Raw genomic sequence first — 20471 nt, 5'->3', positions numbered from 1 at the left:
CTCAAAATTCAATCACATTATTTCTATCCATTACTGTGTTTTGATTAGTGCAATTTCTGTCATTTCTTAGTGTAATTTCTTAGTGTAATTTCTCTCATCGCTTAATCTATTTTTATTTGTAATCTTTTTAGCCACCACTAAGGAAATGGTGATGTCTTCCATGTCTACAACTCCTTCCAGTAGAGGTTATTATTACATTTTGTATTATTTCCAAATGTTATATTGCGGGCTCACAAAATACCTGTAGGTTTTAAGTAATGGTCTCATTCATATTACCCTACACCAAGTCAAATTACCCAGAGTGGACTCTTACTTTTCTGAGACTGCTACTTATTACATTAATGTCTCTTTTAACAATTTAAATAACCAAAAATTGCTTGTATTTAATAGAGGATTGTCCCACCTACCGGTGTTGTTCACACTGTACAAAATATGTACTTTAAGATACTATACAAACCATGGACAAAGTGTCATCAATTGTGCAGGCCTACCAAGACCCTTGTGAAGATGCAATTAGTCTAAACATTGTACTATATGTCATTTTAATCAGTGACTTTCTCATTACCCAGTTCAAATTATAAAGAATATGCACATCAGCACCTCGCTGACAGCAGCACCTCCCTGCTTCACTGATAGCAGCCCATCACTGCCTCACTAACAGCAGCACCTACCTCCCTCACTGACAGCAGTATATCACTGACTTACTGATAGCAACACATCCCTGTCTCACTGACAGCAGCACATCACCACCTCACTGACAGCAGCACATCCCTACCTCACTGACAGCAGCACATCACCACCTCACTGACAGCAGCACATCCCCACCTCATTGACAGCAGCACATCACCACCTCACTGACAGCTTCACATCCCCACATCACTGACAGCAGCACATCCCCACTTCACTGACAGCAGCATATCACCACCTCACTTACAGCAGCACATCTCTGTCTGACAGCAGCACCTCACTGCCTCACTGGTAGCAGCACCTCCCCACCTCATTGACAGCAGTCCATCCCTGCCTCACTGACAGTAGCACATCTCCACCTCACTGACAGCAGCATATCACTCCTCACTGACAGCAGAACATCCCTGCCTCGCTGACAGCAGCACACCACTGCCTCACTGACAGCAGCACCTCATCGCCTTACTGACAGCAGCCCATCCCTGCATCACTGACAGCAGCATATCCCTGTCTCACTGACAGCAGCACATCCCTGCCTCACTGACAGCAGCACATCCTTCGTCACTGAAAGCCGCACATCGCCGACTCACTGACAGCAGCACATCCCTGCCTCATTGACAGCAGCACAACCCCGCCTCACTGACAGACATACACATTTCTGAAAATATTCAACTCTTTTAGGGGTCTATGTACTAAGTCTTGGAAAGAGATAAAGTGGACGTAGATAACTATTTAAATGGTCTTTGAACTAAGCATTGGAGAGAGATAAAGTGGACAGAGATAAAGTAGCAACTTACCTGTTCCTATCTTTTTTCAAACCTATCTGGTATCATAGCAGTTGTGAATTGATCAGCTGGTACTTTATCTCCATCCACTTTCTCTATCTCTAGAGCCCTCTTTGACTTATACAGTATATGGACCATATCATTATATATTTCCTTTAGTTTGTCCAACCTGATTTAGCACTTCAAAAGGTTCCCTTGTTGAATGACAATGTGTCTTTTGTTTTAGATACAAGAGCAACACAAACAACAAAAGTAACAAATTCTAAATCAACGTACGTTTCTCCAATGTCCTGTAAGTACTTTTAGGGTTTGTCTAAGTATGTTGTAAGAAATGTATTACAGTATAGTATATAACAGCTGTGAATGCTTTATGTTATTAGTGTGTGCTTATTTCTTACATGAACATTGGTTTGTAACTTTATTTATCGCTATAATATCGCTATAAATCTTTTTGCAGTACTCCTAGTATTGGTTATAGCATAGGTATTTCAGTAATATTACATATTTTTATCCTCCAGAAACTAATAACTCAGTTTTGTTTTAAATAGTTAAATTTAGTATTAAGTTGGTCCGTCTTTCTTACCAGGCATGTATGTCTTTTTGATAGTAGTAGTTATTTTTATTTTTTTTCTAACACCAAATTCCAAGTCTGTCCTTTGATCATTATCTAAGATATTTAAAAAAAAAAAAAAAAACCTTTTCCAATGTTATTTTCTTGTTCTTTAAATCAATCACATTGAGATTAACAGTTGGAGTTTAAACAGTGCAATGAAAAATATGAAAGTTTGTAATCATATCTCTAAAACCAAATGTCTTTCTTCTTCTAGCCACCACTCAGGAAACAGAGATAACTCCCGTATCAACAACTCCTTCTAGAACAGGTTGTTATGAAATTAATTTGTCTGTACACATTGTATTAGAGGAAATGATAATTATTACCTATAATGCGTGGATAAAATACATGACCGTAGTTATGGTCCATTTTACACATCTGATATGAGCAATCACTGTAGTTCCTAGATGGGACATACATAAGTGAAAACATTAACAAAGTACATTGCAACTAGAAATGTGCGGTTTGACTCTAGAAATTTCAGCCCACCCGAATTTTGTGTATCTGAAAAAAAAATCCGGTTTAGATTTACTAAGAAGATCCAGTCCCAACCAAGTTCCAGGTCGGATCTTCCTGCGCTTCAGAATTTGGATTTGTAATCTGGATTTTGAGTTTTGGATTGCAAAAATGACATGATTTTAGCTTTTTTTTAGCCATTATGAGAAATCCAAAACCCAAGATTCGGATTTGAAATACAAATTCCATTTAAAAAAACTGGAGAGTGGTTTTACAAAATCCAAAACCTGGCAATGGAATTAGAGTCAAAACATAAGATTTCACACACATCTCTTATCAAAACACACTCTCGATTATTATACTGTATATTGCAAATGTATATCATTAATTGAAAATGTTCATCTCCAAACTAATGAGAAAATTTGAGAATTTTCTATTTTACTTCATAAATGGGTTAAAAAATATTTAGAAAATAAAGATCTTTAGATGTGACATTTAATCATATATCATGGAACATGCACTTTATTAGCTTACAAAAAGGACATATATATGGACTATGGGCCAGATGTACTAAGCCTTGAATAGAGATAAAGTGGAGAAAGATAAAGTACAAGCCAATCAGCTCCTTACTACCATTTCACAGGCTTTGTTTGAAAAATGAAGTTAGAAACTGATTGGTAATTTATAGGTTGGTACAAATGAGGCCAATATCATCATCATTTGCCATGATGAAATGACAAACCATGCATATAATCTGATGTGTGCACTCAGTAGCCTGCTCCAGCAGGTCTCATGTGATATATTTTGGTTGGACATGCTGCACGGCCATATGGATGATATCGCCTGCACTGTTGTGCATGAATATGAAGTATGGAACGACATATTATTCCGTCATTCATTAAACCATATGATGTGTATGGCCAATCAGGGTTGGTCCCGGAAGAAGGGAAATTGTCCCAACCATCGGCCATCATTCTGATGTGAACCCAATATTTCTTCAATTTATCACTCTACAAGGCTTAGTACATCTGCCACTATATTATATGTATTTATTGAATAACACCTGAGCTAGCACTTTACCATATTCCCTAGATAAATATGTATATTACTTATGTTTTAGATACCAGTACACAACAACCCACAGAAGTAACAACTTCTATGAAAACACCTACAGGTAGTTCTCCAATTTCAAGTAAGTGCCAATGAGACTTGTCTCAGTATATAGAAGAAAATAAAAGGTTTTCTATGTAATACTGTAGATGTAAAGTTTTTATTTATTGAGTTTACTTGTATGCTTCTGATTTTGATTTAGGAAATTGTAATTTATTTACAATCATGACCATAATAAATTAATTCTCAAAAATTAAAAGTTAGGTTATCAATTTCCCCAGCATTTTTTAAATTTCACATAAAAGTGGTCCATCTTCCTTCCAGTCTACTAACTCTTTTGAACAGTTCTAATATTTATTTGGTTTAATTATTGTTATTATTACATTTTGTATTATTTACAATTGTCATATTGTGGGCTCACTAAATACCTGTGGATTTTAAGCAATGGCCTCATTCATATTGCCCTACACAAAGCCAAATCACACAAAGTGGACACATACTTTTCTGAAAATTGTGGGATTGCTACTTATTACATTAATATCTCTTTTAACAATTTTAAATAACCAAACATTTCTTGTATTTAATAGAGGATTGTCCCACCTACCAGTCTTGATCATACTGTACAAAATATGTACTTTAAGATACTGTTCAAACCATGGACATAAACTTAACAATTGTGCATGCCTGCGATGACCTTTGTGAATATGTAATTAGTCTAAACATTGTATGTCATTTTAATCAATGACTTTCTTAATACTTAGTTCAAATTATATAGTATATGCATTATTTTTACCCATGTGTGCCTATGTATAGCATTGGGAATACATTTGTGCATGCACTGTATAATCACATTAGTATAATTGAAGACCCAGATGGGAAAGCACAAGAGAACAAATGAAAAAATGTAACTTGAACAATGTACTATACTGTTTAACAGCTCACGTAACTAACTTGACTGTAAACAGATATTAAAGATATGGGCAATTATTGTGGTTTTGAAGTTGAGGCTCCACAGTACATACCATACACAATTGTAAACTCCATCACAGTTTACTCTCTTTACTCTCTCTGGTAACAGACTTGGCATTTTCACAATGTAAAACATGGGAAATGCCTATAATCAGAATCAGAATCAGTTTATTACCAAGTATATCAGTACATAATACACAAGGAATTTGCTTCCGATAACCACAGCTCTCAGACAGAATATGACATACGACGAGATTCATAAGAAACATAGAGGAAGAAGAACACATTAAGGATAATTTGAGTATATGAGTTGAGTACGGAGCGAATTTCTCATTAATCTGTACATAGTTTTGAAAAATAATACAAGACTAAAAACTGTAAAATGAAACAGTAAAACATATGAATGTCATTTATCTCAACTCTAAATCCAAATGTATGTCTTCTTTTAGCCACCATGGAGGAAACAATGATGACCTCCATTGCTACAACTCCTTACAACACAGGTTTTTATGCAATTTTATATAATTTATCAAGAATAATCTGACTAGATTGCTTAGATTTTAAGCACGGATCTGTCGTGTGTATGCCCCCCAGCGATAGCGATAGCGCGGCCTTGCACATCGCTATGGCCAGTGCTAGATTGAGCCTGCATGCAGGCTCAATCTAGCGGGTTGCTTACTTCACCGCTGTGTGAAGTGAGCGGCCCCATATCCGACCCCCCCCCCCCTCGCTCAGCACAGCGCAATGTGTGCTGAGTGGTCTGTGTTAAGATCACTCAGCACACATCTCTCCGGTCAGTACCCCCCTATAGGCTTCAAATTAGATGTGTCCATACTGTAAATAAATGTAAAATTGCTCTAAGGAGAACATAAGGACAGCATTGGAATGGAGTGATTTAAACCTCCTAGACTGGTGGCTAGCCTGAATTGGGTATCAGATGTGTGTGATCACCCTATAGGAATGGGGTCTGGGGGTAGAGCTTCAGCCTAGACACTGGTTTGGGGTGTTTTTTTCCAGTCTCTTTTCCTTTGTCTTCCCAAACTTTTTTTGTTGGCTATTTCATTGGTGGAAAAGAGCAGCAGATTCACTATGTTTGGGATAGTAGCTGCAATTATATGGATCTGGTGTTATTAGGTGCATTCACCTTCATTGACTGTTATATCTGCTGGAACACACTACACAGGGCAGCATCATCACCCTTCCGGGTGGGTAGTCATGGAAGAATATCTTAGTGGATACCTCTGTCTTGTTGTTAATTAGGTTGGTTACAATTATTTGGTTAGTGTAGTTAGTTTTGAAATCAAACATTCTTTTCTTGCCACCGTACTTTAATTCTTATACTTTAACCTTTAATTCTTACAGTAGAAACAGAAAGAGGCGATCTCCCAGCGATGCTATGTACAAATTCCTGATCCGTATGTATTCCTGTGTTAAATAAGATGCATTCACATAAAGGTTTCTTTAATACTGCATACAGTCGACCACCATCAGCTTATCTACACCAGGCTTACCTTTATGATAAGCCCTATGTGCGTTGAAAGGTATCTTTTCCGGTCTCTGTATGTGTCTGGACCTTTGTTACCTCCACTCAAATGGATCCAAATGACAGCGAATAGTAAAACATATGTTTTTATTAAAAAAACAAAATTACCCACCAACATTGTGGGAATGTGAAAAATGAATAAAATTGATAAAACTTGAACAATAAAAACACTACAAAAGGTACCCAATATGCAAGACCATAAGGCCACTTCCAATGGTACCGGTAGGATGGATAGGGTAAAGGCTCCCAATTTTAGGGGTGAAGGAGAGAAAATTACCCACAAAATGATGCCAACCACCGTGGAAGGGTATAGTCCAGGGTCCTCTTGTGAAAAACCAACGCGTTTCGGATAAAATCCTTCCTCAGGGTAATACATAGCATCGCTGGGAGATCGCCTCTTTCTGTTTCTATTGTTATCTATAGAGGAGTGGTGCTCCTTTTTTGGGGATCTGCCGAGCTGAAGCTAGGGCGCAAGTTACTTTTCAATCTATTTTCTTTCTTTAATTCTTACAGGTTTCAAGGATATAGCTCAATTTAATAAATATATAAAACATTTTTCTGCCAAATGCAAGTTTCTGTGTTATTTTTTAATAATGATAATGGTTAGGTTTAATAGCCCCATTTGGCATGTTATGGTCTTTTTGTGATTCAGCTGTACACTGCATTCCACCACCAACTTTTTCACATTATATTCTTCTCAGTGGCAATGCTAATGTGACAAAATGATGATGCACCGGTACCCAGACACAGGTGATGGAATAGCATACAGCTGCTGTGTGCAATTGTAAAAATGTAAAAGACACAGGCATAAAACACCTTAGCCACTCCATTCTTTATGCCATGTTTCAATGTGCTTAAACAAAAACACTAATCCTAAATGCAGCTTACACTAGAAGCAACTTTGTTTTTGGTTATGACAGATAAGATGCATAATTTAGAAAAAAGTATGAAAGTCTGGGAATGGATAACCACGGCACAGAGTATAAGATGCACCAAGCAGTTTACTATATGGTGCAAACATAAAAAGTGTTTCAAATGATAAATTCGTGAAGATGGTCCATCTTCCTTCTGAGCTTCTAACTCTTTTGAATACTAATAATTTTCATATTGTGTAAATAAAATTCCACAGAATTTACTTATATCTGTGTCTGTGATGTTTGATATTAAAAATGTGCAATTAAACCATTTCAAACAACATTGTTGATCCACCAAACTCAATCACATTGAGCCTTTTAGTTATTGTTTTTTGCGTACTGCAGTACATGCTATGATTGTTACCTTTCTCATCCCTATATCCATTATTATTTTATCTTTTAGCCACCTCTAAGGAAACAATGAAACAGTGATCACTTCTGTGGCCACAACACCTTATAGCACAGGTTATAGGCAGTGATATTGCTAACCAACATCATGGATGGTACTCTCGAATACAGCAAATGTTCAAAAATAAATAGATCAATACGTCCAGGGGTTGTGTATCAACGTTTCATGATTATTTAAATAATTTCTTCAGGATGGTGTGCTATAATGACAGAAGCCCTACTAACATGACTGGACACACTAGATCACACAGCTGTGCATTATTTTCCAATGACCGCACCCTTAACAGACAGCAGCATATCACTGCCTCACTGACAGACATACACATTTTTTAAACTGTTTTAGGGGTCTATGTACTAAGCCTTGGAGAGAGATAAAGTGTGTGATGATAATTATTTTAGGGCACTATGTACTAACCCTTGGAGAGAGATAAAGTGGATGGAGATAAATAATCAACCAACCAGCTCCTAAAAGTCACTTTTCAATCCTATCCTATAACATAGCACTTAGGAGCTGACTGGCTGGTACTTCATCTCCATCCACTTTATCTACAGTGTCTCGAAGACTTGGTAAATAGACCCCCTAAGTGACATGTATATGGACCATATCATTATATTTCCTTTGTTTTATTCAACCTGAATTAGCACTTCAAAAGGTTCTCTTGTTGAATGACAATGTATCTTTTGTTTTAGATACAAGTACAACACAAACAACAAAAGTAACTACTCCTGAAACAACATCTGCTTCTCCAATGTCCTGTAAGTGCCCTATTTGTCTTAGTATGTTGTAAGAAATGTATTACAGTATAGTATGTAACAGATATGAAGGCTTTATGGAATCAGTGTGTGCTTATATCTCACATGAACTTTGGTTTGTAACTTTAATGATCACTATAATTTGTTTACTGTACCCCTAGTATTGGTTATAGCATACAGTAGGTGTTTCAGATATATTACATATTCTAATCCTCCAAAGACTAATAACTTTAGTTTTGTTTTGAAATAGTTACATTTAGAATGAAGTTGGGCCATCTTACTTTCCTGGCATATATGTATTTCCAATAGTAGTAGTTATCTTTTTTGTAAACCCAAATCCCTAGTCTGTCCTTTAATCAATGAGAAATATGAAAGTTCGTACTCATATCTCTAAAACCAAATGTCATTCTGCTTCTAGCCATCACTTAGGAAACAGAGATCACTTCCATATCTACAGCTCTTTATAGAAAGGGTTATTATGAAATCTACAATTTCTCAACTAGTATAATGGTACTATATTGTGTGATAGCTCCTTCAATTATTTTAATTTGTCTGTACACACTGTACTACAGGAAATGATAATTATTGCCCAGAGCTGTAACTAGACTTTTTCGTGCCCTGTGCCAGAAAGAGATTCCTCCCCCTCATTTTTCCAATAGGGACATAAGACTCATGCTTCCTGGGGAAGAGGCATGGCAAAGTTGATCCCAGAGAAAGCCCATGCTATGATCCCCCACACACACACACACACACACACATATATACTACACACACACATTTATAGAACACTGCAAGAAAATGAATTTGGACACAAACAAATCCTCTTTATACCACATTCATGCTCTCAACCAAAGAGCTTGCCACCATTCAGCCACAATACTCCTCATTAAATAACACATTCCAATATACTGCCACACTCAGGTATCAAACCCACAACCTGCTGCATCCCAACCAAACACCCCGCCCACTGAGCCGCTGAATCCCACATACAAATGATGAGATTTCTAACTATACTGTACGAAACTACATGTACCCCATCAAAAAATAACCAGCACCATAATTAAGCAGATTAATGCAGTGTGCAGCCACACATTCAATCCCTTGCCGCCTCACACTACATAGATCTGCTCAGCCACAACGCTGATCACACCTTCACAAAGTACAAGGTGAGCTTCAAATACTTAAAACACTCCAGCTTGGAATTCTCTAGCTTTCTATGCAAGGGTAGAAAGCTCGATGAATAGATGTCCGTCTGCAATGTCATAGGCAACAAGTCTGAATACCGGGCTCATCAGCATCCCGAAATGCAATATAGGACAGTGCGACTGAATAACAAAGTGCTCTCAAAGCAAGTCCATGAATGTTGTATAGGTATTGGCGACAAAGCAGGGGGGTAGTAGACAGGGGCGGTCAGGAGATGCTGAGCTTCAAAAAGGGTGGAAGCTGCAAGTGAAAGTAATTAAATGAATCATAATTGACAAGTGCTGCCAACAGTGCCCCCTACCCTGCAGTGCTATATAACATCTACTTAAAGCCCTGTTATTACCTATAATGCGTGGATAAAATACATGGCCGTACTCATGGTCCATTTTACACATCTGATATGGGCAATCACTGCAGTTCCTAGATGGGACATACATAAGTGAAAATGTTATAACAAAGCACATCACAACTAGAAATGTGCAGTTTGGCTCTCTAGCAATCCCAACCCACCCAAATTTTGTGTATCTGAACCAAAACCTGGTTTAAATCTACTAAGGAGATCCAATCTCAACAAGTTTCAGGTCGGATCTTTCTGCGCTTTAGAATTTGGATTTTTAATCCTAATTTTGAGTTTTGGATGGCAAAAATTAAATGATTTTAGCTGTTCTTAGTCATTTTGAGAAATCCAAAAACCAAGATTCGGATATTAAGTACAAATTCCGAACCAAAACACTGGAGGGTGGTTTTATAAAACTAAAACATGGCAATGTAATCAGAGTCAAATGCACACTCTATTATCATACTGTATATTGCAAATGTATATCATTAATTGAAAATTTTAATCTCCAAACTAATGAGAACAATTGAGGAAGTAATATTTTATTTCATGAGTGGGTTGAAAAAATATTAAGATAAAGATTGTTAGATGTGACATTTAATCATATATCATGAACATGTACTTCATAAGATTACAAAAAGGACATATATATATATGGCATATTGGGCAGATGTGCTAAGCCGTGGAAAAAGAAAAAGTAGAGAGATAAGCCTTGGAAAGAGATAATAATAATAATTATTATTATTTTATTTATATAGTGCTCTTTCTCCAAACAGGACTCAAGGCACTTTGATAAAGATAAAGTAGAGAGAGATTAAGGGGTCTATTTACTAAGCCTTTGATAGAGGTAAAGTGTACAGAGATAAAGTACCAGCCAATCACCTCCATACTGCCATGTCACAGTCTGCGTTTGAAAAATTACAGTTAGGAGCAGATTGTTTGGTAGTTGATAGGTTGGTACAAATCGGGCTGATGTCATCACAATCTGTCATGATAAAATGACAAATTGTGCATGTTGTCTGATGTGTGCACTCAATTGCATTCTCCAGCAGGTCTCATGTGATATCTTCTGGTTGGCCGCACTGCATGGCTAACTGGACAATATCTCCTATAGTGCTGCGCATATTAACGAAGGATGTAACAACAAATTCTGTCGTTCATTAAATTATTTGATGTGTATGGCTAATCAGGATTGGTCTGGGATGAAGGGAAATAGTTGGCCGTTGTTCTGATGTGTACCCTACCTCTTTTCATTGTATCACTTTACAAGGCTTAGTACATCTGCCCCTATATCATATTTATTCAATGTATAACACCTGAGCTAGCTCTTTACCATTTTTCCTAGATAAATGTTTATATTACTTATGTTTTAGATACTAGCACACAACAACCCACAGAAGTAACCACTTCTATGAAAACACCTAGAAGTCTCTATTTATTGAGTATACTTGTATGCTTCTTTTTCATATGAATATTAATGTGTGAATTTGATTTAGGAAATTGCTTCGTTTTATTTATAATCATGATCATAACAAATAAATTCTCAAACATTGGAATTTAAGTAATCAATCTTCTAACTCTTTTGAATAGTTTTAATTTTCATTTGGTTTAATTCAAAATCCCAAGAATTTCCTTTGATCTTTGGATGGGATGTATATGAAAATTGTGAAATGAAGCCAATTCAAACTATACTGCTGATACACAAAATTCAATCACATTATGGCCATCTGTTACTACATTTTGGGGGAGATTCAAATCTTTGAAAAGTCAGTTGGGAGTCTGTTTTTTCCTATCTAATAGACAGGGAAAAACGGACACTCAGCTGACTTTTCAAACATTTGAATTCCACCCTTTGAGTAGTGCAATAAATTATAATAATGTAATTTATCTCATCTTTAAATCCAATTTTATTTTTTATATTTTAGCCACCACTAAGGAATCGGTGAACTCTTCCATGTCTACAACTCCATCCAGTACAGGTTATTATTTAATTTTGTATAATTTACATCTGTTATGTTGTGGGCTCTCTAAATACCTATGGATTTTAAGTAACGGTCTCATTTATATTGCCGTACACCAGTCAAATTACCCAGAATGGACACATACTTTTCTGAAAATTGTGGGATTGCTACTTAATACATTAATGTCTCATTTAACAATTTTAAATAACCATAAATTGCTTGTTTTAAATAAAGGATAGCCTCAAAGTCCGCTTAGAACATCCCACCTACAGTGTCAGCAATCGTTGTGGTTTTGAAGTTCAGACTCCACAGTACATGCCATACACAATTGAAAACTCCATCACATAACACTGTCTGCTATCAGACTTGGCATATTCACAATCTATAAAATGGGAAATGCCTATATTAATCTGTATATAGTTTTGAAAAAATTGTAAAATAAAACCATTTAAAACCTTATTTGTGCATCCAAAATTTCAAACACATTAAGACTTAACAGTATTGTGTTTCAAATAATACAGTAAATCATATGAATGTCATTTATCTCAACTTTAAATCCAAATGTATGTCTTCTTTTAGCCACCACAAGTGAAACAATGATGACTTCCATTGCTACAACTCCTTTCAACACATGTTATTATGGAATTGTATATAATTTACCAAGAATACTAAATATTTGACAATTGCTATGCTGCAGTTACATTAAAATACAATAATGATCAAGCCACATACCGTATGGATAAAACAATGGCCTCAATTAGCAGTGGTAATTTACCATGTGGGGAAAAGGGTGGTAGCCTCCAGCTTTTATGTATGAGACTATTCAATTTCAGAACCGTTTTCTTGCATAGTAAATTTGCAGCTAAAGCACATTAACCCATATGTTCCTGGAAAAGTACCTGGAGCTACGGGTTAATGCATTTGACGCACCCCCGACAAGGACAATTACAGTGTAGCACAGATTTTTTTGTCCAAGCCTCCCTATGGCTTGCACAGAAAACCGCATTAAGTACAGGCTGCTGGCTGCTGCTGTCTGTAATTGGATAGCCCTGGCACACCAATCAGTCCATGGTTAATTACCATGCCTAATTGAATTTAACCCATAATGCCTTATGCAAAGTCAAGTGGGTGTGGGTTGATAGATAGACAGTGTCTAGTTAGACAGTTAATATATAAACACCATATGTTATAAAGACAGTAGGTCGACAGGGTCAAAAGATCAACAGGGTCATAAGGTTGACATGAAAAAGGTAGACAGTACAGAAGGTCGACAGGGTCAAAAGATTGACAGGGTCAAAAGGTCATACAGGATTCTGATTAGTGCATGTATGTGTGTTAAAAACACATTCAGAAATCTGCATATCTTTTAGCAATTGTATGGTATTGGCTTCTTGTTTGTTAGAGACAATGACAGCCCAGGATCACCTGACTCACCACCAAGTCCCGATTGTTCATGGTAACAATTGAGGCAAACTACTGTATTTACACATCCAAGCAGTCAAAGGTCTATATGACACAATGCCTGTTTGGACAGAGCAATCTGATATGTTTCAGGAGACTATAAGAATTTGTATTTCTGGCTATAACACATTTCAGTGTATATTTTCTGTAAGTAAGAAATATTTGCTAATGTGTTACAGTATGATATTTATTAACAAATGCGTCTTCTACCGTAATGTGCACAGTAACTTGCCATTACGGTCATTCACTTCCTACCATATATGGCATGCGTATTTGACGCATGCATCGTAGACACATCCATTAGTAAATGCCATAGTGTATTCTAAATATCAAAATATGCTATTTGACTTTGACAATCTGAACTGGGAACTCTCCCTTATTGTGCATTCTCCATGGCTTAATTCTCATATAGGGGGTCATTCCGAGTTGATCGCTCGCTAGCAACTTTTTGCAGCGCTGCGATCAGATAGTCGCTGCCTATGAGGGAGTGTATTTTAGCTTTGCAAGTTTGCGAACACTTTTGCAGCTGATGGCACAAAAAAGTTTTGTGCAGTTTCTAAGTAGCTCTGGACTTACTCAGCCGCTGCAATCACTTCAGCTTTTTTGGTCCCAGAATCGATGTCAGACACCCGCCCTGCAAATGCTTGGACAAGCCTGCATTTTTCCAAACGCTTCCAGAAAATGGTCAGTTCACACCCACAAAAGCCCTCTTTCTGTCAATCTTCTTGCAATCGGCTATGCGAATGGATTCTTCATTAAATCCATTGCCCAGCACCAATACTCTTTGTACCCATACGACGTGCCTGTGCAATGCGGTGCATACGCATGCGCAGTTTTGCCGAGATTTAACCTGATCACAGCACTTCAAAAAGTTGCTAGTGAGCGATCAACTCGGAATTACCCCATATGTTCTTGTACCACAATGCAAATTCTGTGTATACAATATGAGCCGCATTCCAGCATAATAAATCACTGGGATCTCATGAAACATTTTTGCTAAGATCAGCTTTGTATAGCTCACAATAGCCGAGATGATTGCAAAGGACAGTTGGTGCACTGATGCCTGGTTTTGCTGTAATTCATTGTATTAATGATGAGATCAGTATTTAGTTTACTGATACAATCGATACAATGCAGTAACCATAAAATAAGCAAAAAAGATCATACAGTACTATAAAACTGTTCTATATGTATATATAACATATATATGTATTTATTTATATCTTATTTTAGCCAACAGTACGAGTCCTGAGATTTCATTGACTACTGAGACTCCCACAACCATCCCTTGTCCATGTACCTGCCTAAATTTTCTTCTGAAATTCTGTGTCCGGCCGACTTACTGTTCTCCATGTTTATGTGAGATCCTAATCTTTCCATAAAATTATTTACTGTTTTACTGTATATTACTCTTTGCTATCCTGATTATCATCGGTTAGGCCAGATATCCCTGGTCTGGAAGGAGCGGGATCTAGTCATTTTGGGGGTGGAATAGCTGTAAGTTCTAGTCATGGCTTTTGCAATATGTACAAATGTGGCTTTGTTGGTTTCCTTTGGTTAACAGGACTCCATGCATCAGATAAGTAAAATATTGAATGTTACTTTGTTATATTTACCCTACAACTATTCTGTTAGTCTTTTATTATAGGACACCACAAAGATCAGTGCTGTAGAGAGCAGTGAAACATATAGTATAGTAATTCTGGGATGATTAGTAACCTTATGGAAATTGGCATCCATGCACTTTGGCAAACTTAATTATTTTGACCAAAATATGAAGGCCATCCCCCTGCTGTTATTTTCTATACACTCACAGATTAGCAGTGGCAGTGATAGTGCTAACAAACATCATAGATGGCACTCTCATATACAGCAAATGTTCAAAAACAAATAGATCAATATGTCCAGGGGTTGTGTATCAACGTTTCATGATTATTTAAATAATTTCATCAGGATGGTGTGTATCTTGACAGAAGTCCTACTAACATGATTGGACACACTAGATCACATGGCTGTGCATTATTTCCCAATGAGCGCACCATTCCCAGGGCACGACTGAACTACTTCCGACTGTCCCCAAAACCTCAACAAAGCCACAGCATCACTCACTGGGAGACTTTTCACAGAAAGGTAGCACATTCCTGCCTCACTGACAGCACCATATCACTGTCTCACTGACAGCAGCACATCCCTGCCTCACTGACAGCAGCACATCCCTGTATAACTGACAGCAGCGCATCACTACCTCACTGACAGCAACACATCCCTGCCTCACTGACAGCTGCATATCACTACCTCATTGACAGCAGCACAGCCCTGCATAACTGACAGCACAGAGCACTACCTCACTGACAGCAGCACATCCGTGCCTAATTTACAGCAGCACATCAATGCCTCACTGACAGCAGCGCATCACTACCTCAATGACAGTAGCACATCCCTACCTAACTGACAGAAGTGTTTACAAGCCTCACTGACAGCAGTGCATCATTACCTCACTGACAGCAGCACATCCCTACCTGACAGCAGAAAATCCCTGCCTCACTGACAGCAGCACATTCCTGCCTCACTGAGCAGCACATCACTACCTCACTGACAGCAGCACATCCCTGCATAACTGACAGCACACAGCACTACCTCACTGACAGCAGAACATCCCTGCATAACTGACAGCACACAGCACTACCTCACTGACAGCAGCACATCCCTGCCTAATTGACAGCAGTGCATCACTGCCACACTGACAGTAGCGCATCACTATCTCACTGACAGCAGCTCATCACTGCCTCACTGAGAGTACACATCACTACCTCACTAAGAGCAGCAAATCCCTGCCTCACTGACAGCAGCAAATCCCTGCCTCACTGACAGCAGCAAATCCCTGCCTCACTGACAGCAGCAAATCCCTGCCTCACTGACAGCAGCAAATCCCTGCCTCACTGACAACAGCACTTCCCTGATTCACTGATAGCAGCGCATCCATGCCTCACTGACAGACTCACTGACAGCAACACATCCCTGCCTCACCAACATCACAGCGCATCCCTGCCTCACTGACAGCCTCCATGACAGCAGCACATCCCTGCCTCACTGACAGCAGCGCTTCACTGCCTCACTGACAGCAGGAGTCTATGTACTAAGCTGTGGACAGAGATAAAGTAGCAACCAATTAGCTCCTGTCTTTTTTTAAACAACTCTAGTAACATAGCAGTTATGAGCTGATCTGCTGGTACTTTATCTCCATCCACTTTCTCTATCTCTAGACCTCTCAGTGACATACAGTATATGGACCATATCATTATATATTTCATTTGGTTTGTCCAACCTGACTTAGCACTTTAGAAGGTTCTCTTATTGAATGACAATGTATCTTTTGTTTTAGATACAAGTACAACACACACAACGCAAGTAACTATTTCTAAAACAACCTCTGCTTCTCCAATGTCCTGTAAGTGTCTGTAGGATTTGTCTAATTATGTTGTTAGAAATATATTATAATTTGTGGTTTGTGACTTTTATGATCACTGTAAATATTTTTGCTGTACTACTAGTACTGTTTATAGCATACAGTAGGTGTTTCAGTAATATTACATATTCTAATCTTCTAATGCCCCAGAAATTAATAACTCAGTTTTGATTTGAAATAGTTAAATAGACTTAAGTTGGTTCATCTTCCTTTCCATACATATATGTCTTTCCTATAGTAGTATTTATTATTATTATTATTATTATTATTATTATTTTTTTTTTTTTTTTTGTAAACCCAAATCGCTAGACTGTCCTTTGATCATTATCTGAGTTATTTGAAAAAAAAAAAAAAAACATTTCCAATAATATTTTATTGTTCTTTAAATTAATTGCATTGAGATTTACAGTTGGGTTTTAAACAATGCAATGAAAAATATGATATGTTATAATCATATCCCTAAAACTGAATGTCTTTCTTCTTCTAGCCACCACTCAGGAAACAGAGATCACTTCCATATCTACAACTCCTTATAGAACAGGTTATTATGAAATGTATAACTAGCGTAGTGATACTATATTGTTTGAAAGCTCCTTCAGTTTATTTGTCTATACACATCGTATTAAAGGAAATGATGATTATTACCCGGGATTGGATTAGCCCACAGAGGTACAAGGGAAACCCCCGATTCCTCTACCCCTCCTCTCCTCTACTGATCAGGTTCCATGCTGTGTACTAGAATTACACATTGCTATATTTTCTACAGTGCATTAGTGTTATTAATCTGGTACATTACATGCGCTATCAGTATCTACTATTTATACTTATCAAGGGGCCCAGACTGTGCACTAGCTAATGGTTATCCAAACCTCTGTGGAGACTAGCCACTCCCTTACACATGGGCCCCTACTACTACTGCATTCCCCTGGTGGGCCCTTCGTGTTGCAGTCCGACACTGTTATTACGTATAATGTGTGGATAAAAGTCATGGTCCATTTTACACATCTAATATGGGCAATCACTGCAGTACCTAGATGGGACATACATAAGTGAAAACGTTATAACAAAGCAGATCGCAACTAGAAATGTGCGGTTTGGCTCTCTAGGAATCGCAACTAACTCAAATTTTCTGTATCTGAACCAAAACCCGGTTTAAATCTACTAAGGAGCTACAGCCTCAGCCAAGATCCAGGTCGGATCTTCCTGCGCTTCAGAATTTTGGTTTTTAATCTGAATTTTGAGTTTTGGATTGCAAAAATTACATGATTTTAGCTTTGATTTAGCCATTTGGAGAAATGCAAAACCCAAGATTCGGATTTTAAATACAATTTTCGAACCAAAACACTGGAGGGTGGTTTTATAAAACAAAAAGATGGCAATGAAATTAGAGTCAAAACAGGAGATTCCGCACACATCTGTTATCAAAACGCACTCTCTATTATCATACTGTATATTGCAAATGTATATCATTAATTGAAAATTTTCATACCCAAAATAAAAAGAAAAACTGTGAATTTTATATTTTACTTCATAAATGGGTTGAAAAAATAGATAATAAAGATCTTGATATGTGACATTTAATCGTATATCATGGAACATGGACTACATTAGGTTGCAAAAAGGACATACATAGGGACTATGGGCAGATGTACTAATCCTTGGAAAGAGATAAAGTGGAGTGGGATTAAGGGGTCTATTTATTAAACCTTTGATAGAGATAAAGTGGACAGAGATAAAGTACCAGCCAATCAGCTCCTTACTACCATGTCACATGCTGTGTTTGAAAATTGACAATTAGAAGCTAATAGTTTGGTATTTTATAGGTTGGTTCAAATGAGACCGATATCATCACAATTTGCCATGATGAAATGACAAACTCTGTATATCATCTGATGTATGAGCTCAATTGCATGCTCCAGCAGGTCTCTGTCTTGCCATGCTGCATGGCCAACTGGATGATATAGCCTGTGGTACTGTGCATATTAATGAAGGATGGAACAACATATTACAGTATATTGTCATTCATTAAATCATCTGATGTGTATGACCAATCGGGGTTGGTCTGGGTATAAGGAAAATTGTCCCAACCATCGCAACATGTGGCGGTCATTCTGATGTGTACCCTACCTCCTTTCAACATATCACTCCACAAGGCTAAGTACATCTGCCACTATACAGGTTGAGTCTCCCTTATCCAAAATGCTTGGGACAAGAGATATTTTGGATATGGGATTTTTCCGTATTTTGGAATAATTGCATACCATAATGAGATATCATGGAGATGGGACCTAAATATAAGCACAGAATGTATTTATGTTTCATATACCCCTTATACACACAGCCTGAAGGTCATTATAGACAATATTTTTTATAACTTTGTGCATTAAACAAAGTGTGTGTATATTCACACAATTCATTTATGTTTCATATACACCTTATACACACAGCCTAAAGGTCATTTAATACAATATTTTTAATAACTTTGTGTATTAAACAAAGTCTGTGTACATTGAGCCATCAAAAAACAAAGGTTTCACTATCTTACTCTCACTCAAAAAAGTCCGTATTTCGGAATATTCCGTATTTCGGAATATATGGATATGGGATACTCAACCTGTATCGTATTTATTCAGTGTATAACACCTGAGCTAGCACTTTACCATATTCCATAGATAAATATTTATATTACTTTTGTTTTAGATACCAGCACACAACAACCCACAGAAGTAACAACTTCTATGAAAACACCTAGTTCTCCAATTTCAAGTAAGTGCCAATGAGATTTGTCTCAGTGTATAGAAGAAAATAAAAAGTTTTCTATGTAATACTGTAGATGTAAAGTTTTTATTTATTGAGTATACTTGTATGCTTCTTTTTCACATGCATATTCATGTGTGATTTTGATTTAGGAAATGATTTTAATTTATTTACAGTACAATTATGACCATAATAAATTAATTCTCAAAAATTGAAAGTTAAGTAATCAATTTCCCCAGCATTTTTTACATTTCACATAACAGTGATCCATCTTCCTTCCAGTCTACTAACTCTTTTGAAAAGTTCTATTATTTATTTGGTTTACTTTAAAATCCCCAGAATATTCTTTGAACTATGGATGTGATGTGTAATATTACAATTCTGAAATGAAGCCAATTCAAACTGTATTGAAGATCCTCAATATTCAATCACATTATTTCTATTTATTACTGTGTTTTGAGTTGTGCAATAAATTATAAACCACCCATGACTTTATTCCGACGAACTTAACATTTATATTAGCTAGCTTATCACTAAGAAATAACCACACGGACACCAACTGCTAGATTTAAAGGTCAAACAGATATTTATTGTTTGGTGACCTGTCGTTTAAATTAAGAATATTGGAGGATGGCGAGAAAAGGCGCTACCAACTCACCAGCACCAGTCAACTATAATAAGCAATAAAATAGGAGGGGCATCACAACCGCCTCCTTAACATAACCCGCACTGCGCAGGACTCACCCCCCTTACTTTAGCAGAGCCGTGGACGAACCCGCACGGGAACATCCGTAGTCCACCCGCAAGGGGAGGGCATACTCGCTGTTCAATCAAAAGGGGGTGCCCCACAGTGACCACTTATGTAACTTTTTGACCGCTGGCTGGTAGCGACTTTCCGCCACAACAAGGATTTTAACAAAAACCGCAGACCGCCATCCAACCAACAACAGAAGAAGAGACTCAACCAGACAGCACTCTGAAAATACTTTCCAAGAACACACCAATACCCGCAGGGGAAAGGTGAACACCGTCTTCCCTATAAAACTGAACA

This window comes from Pseudophryne corroboree, chromosome 8, assembly GCF_028390025.1.
Source record: "Pseudophryne corroboree isolate aPseCor3 chromosome 8, aPseCor3.hap2, whole genome shotgun sequence".
NCBI classification, from domain to species: domain Eukaryota; kingdom Metazoa; phylum Chordata; class Amphibia; order Anura; family Myobatrachidae; genus Pseudophryne; species Pseudophryne corroboree.
This window is presented reverse-complemented; position numbering follows the sequence as displayed.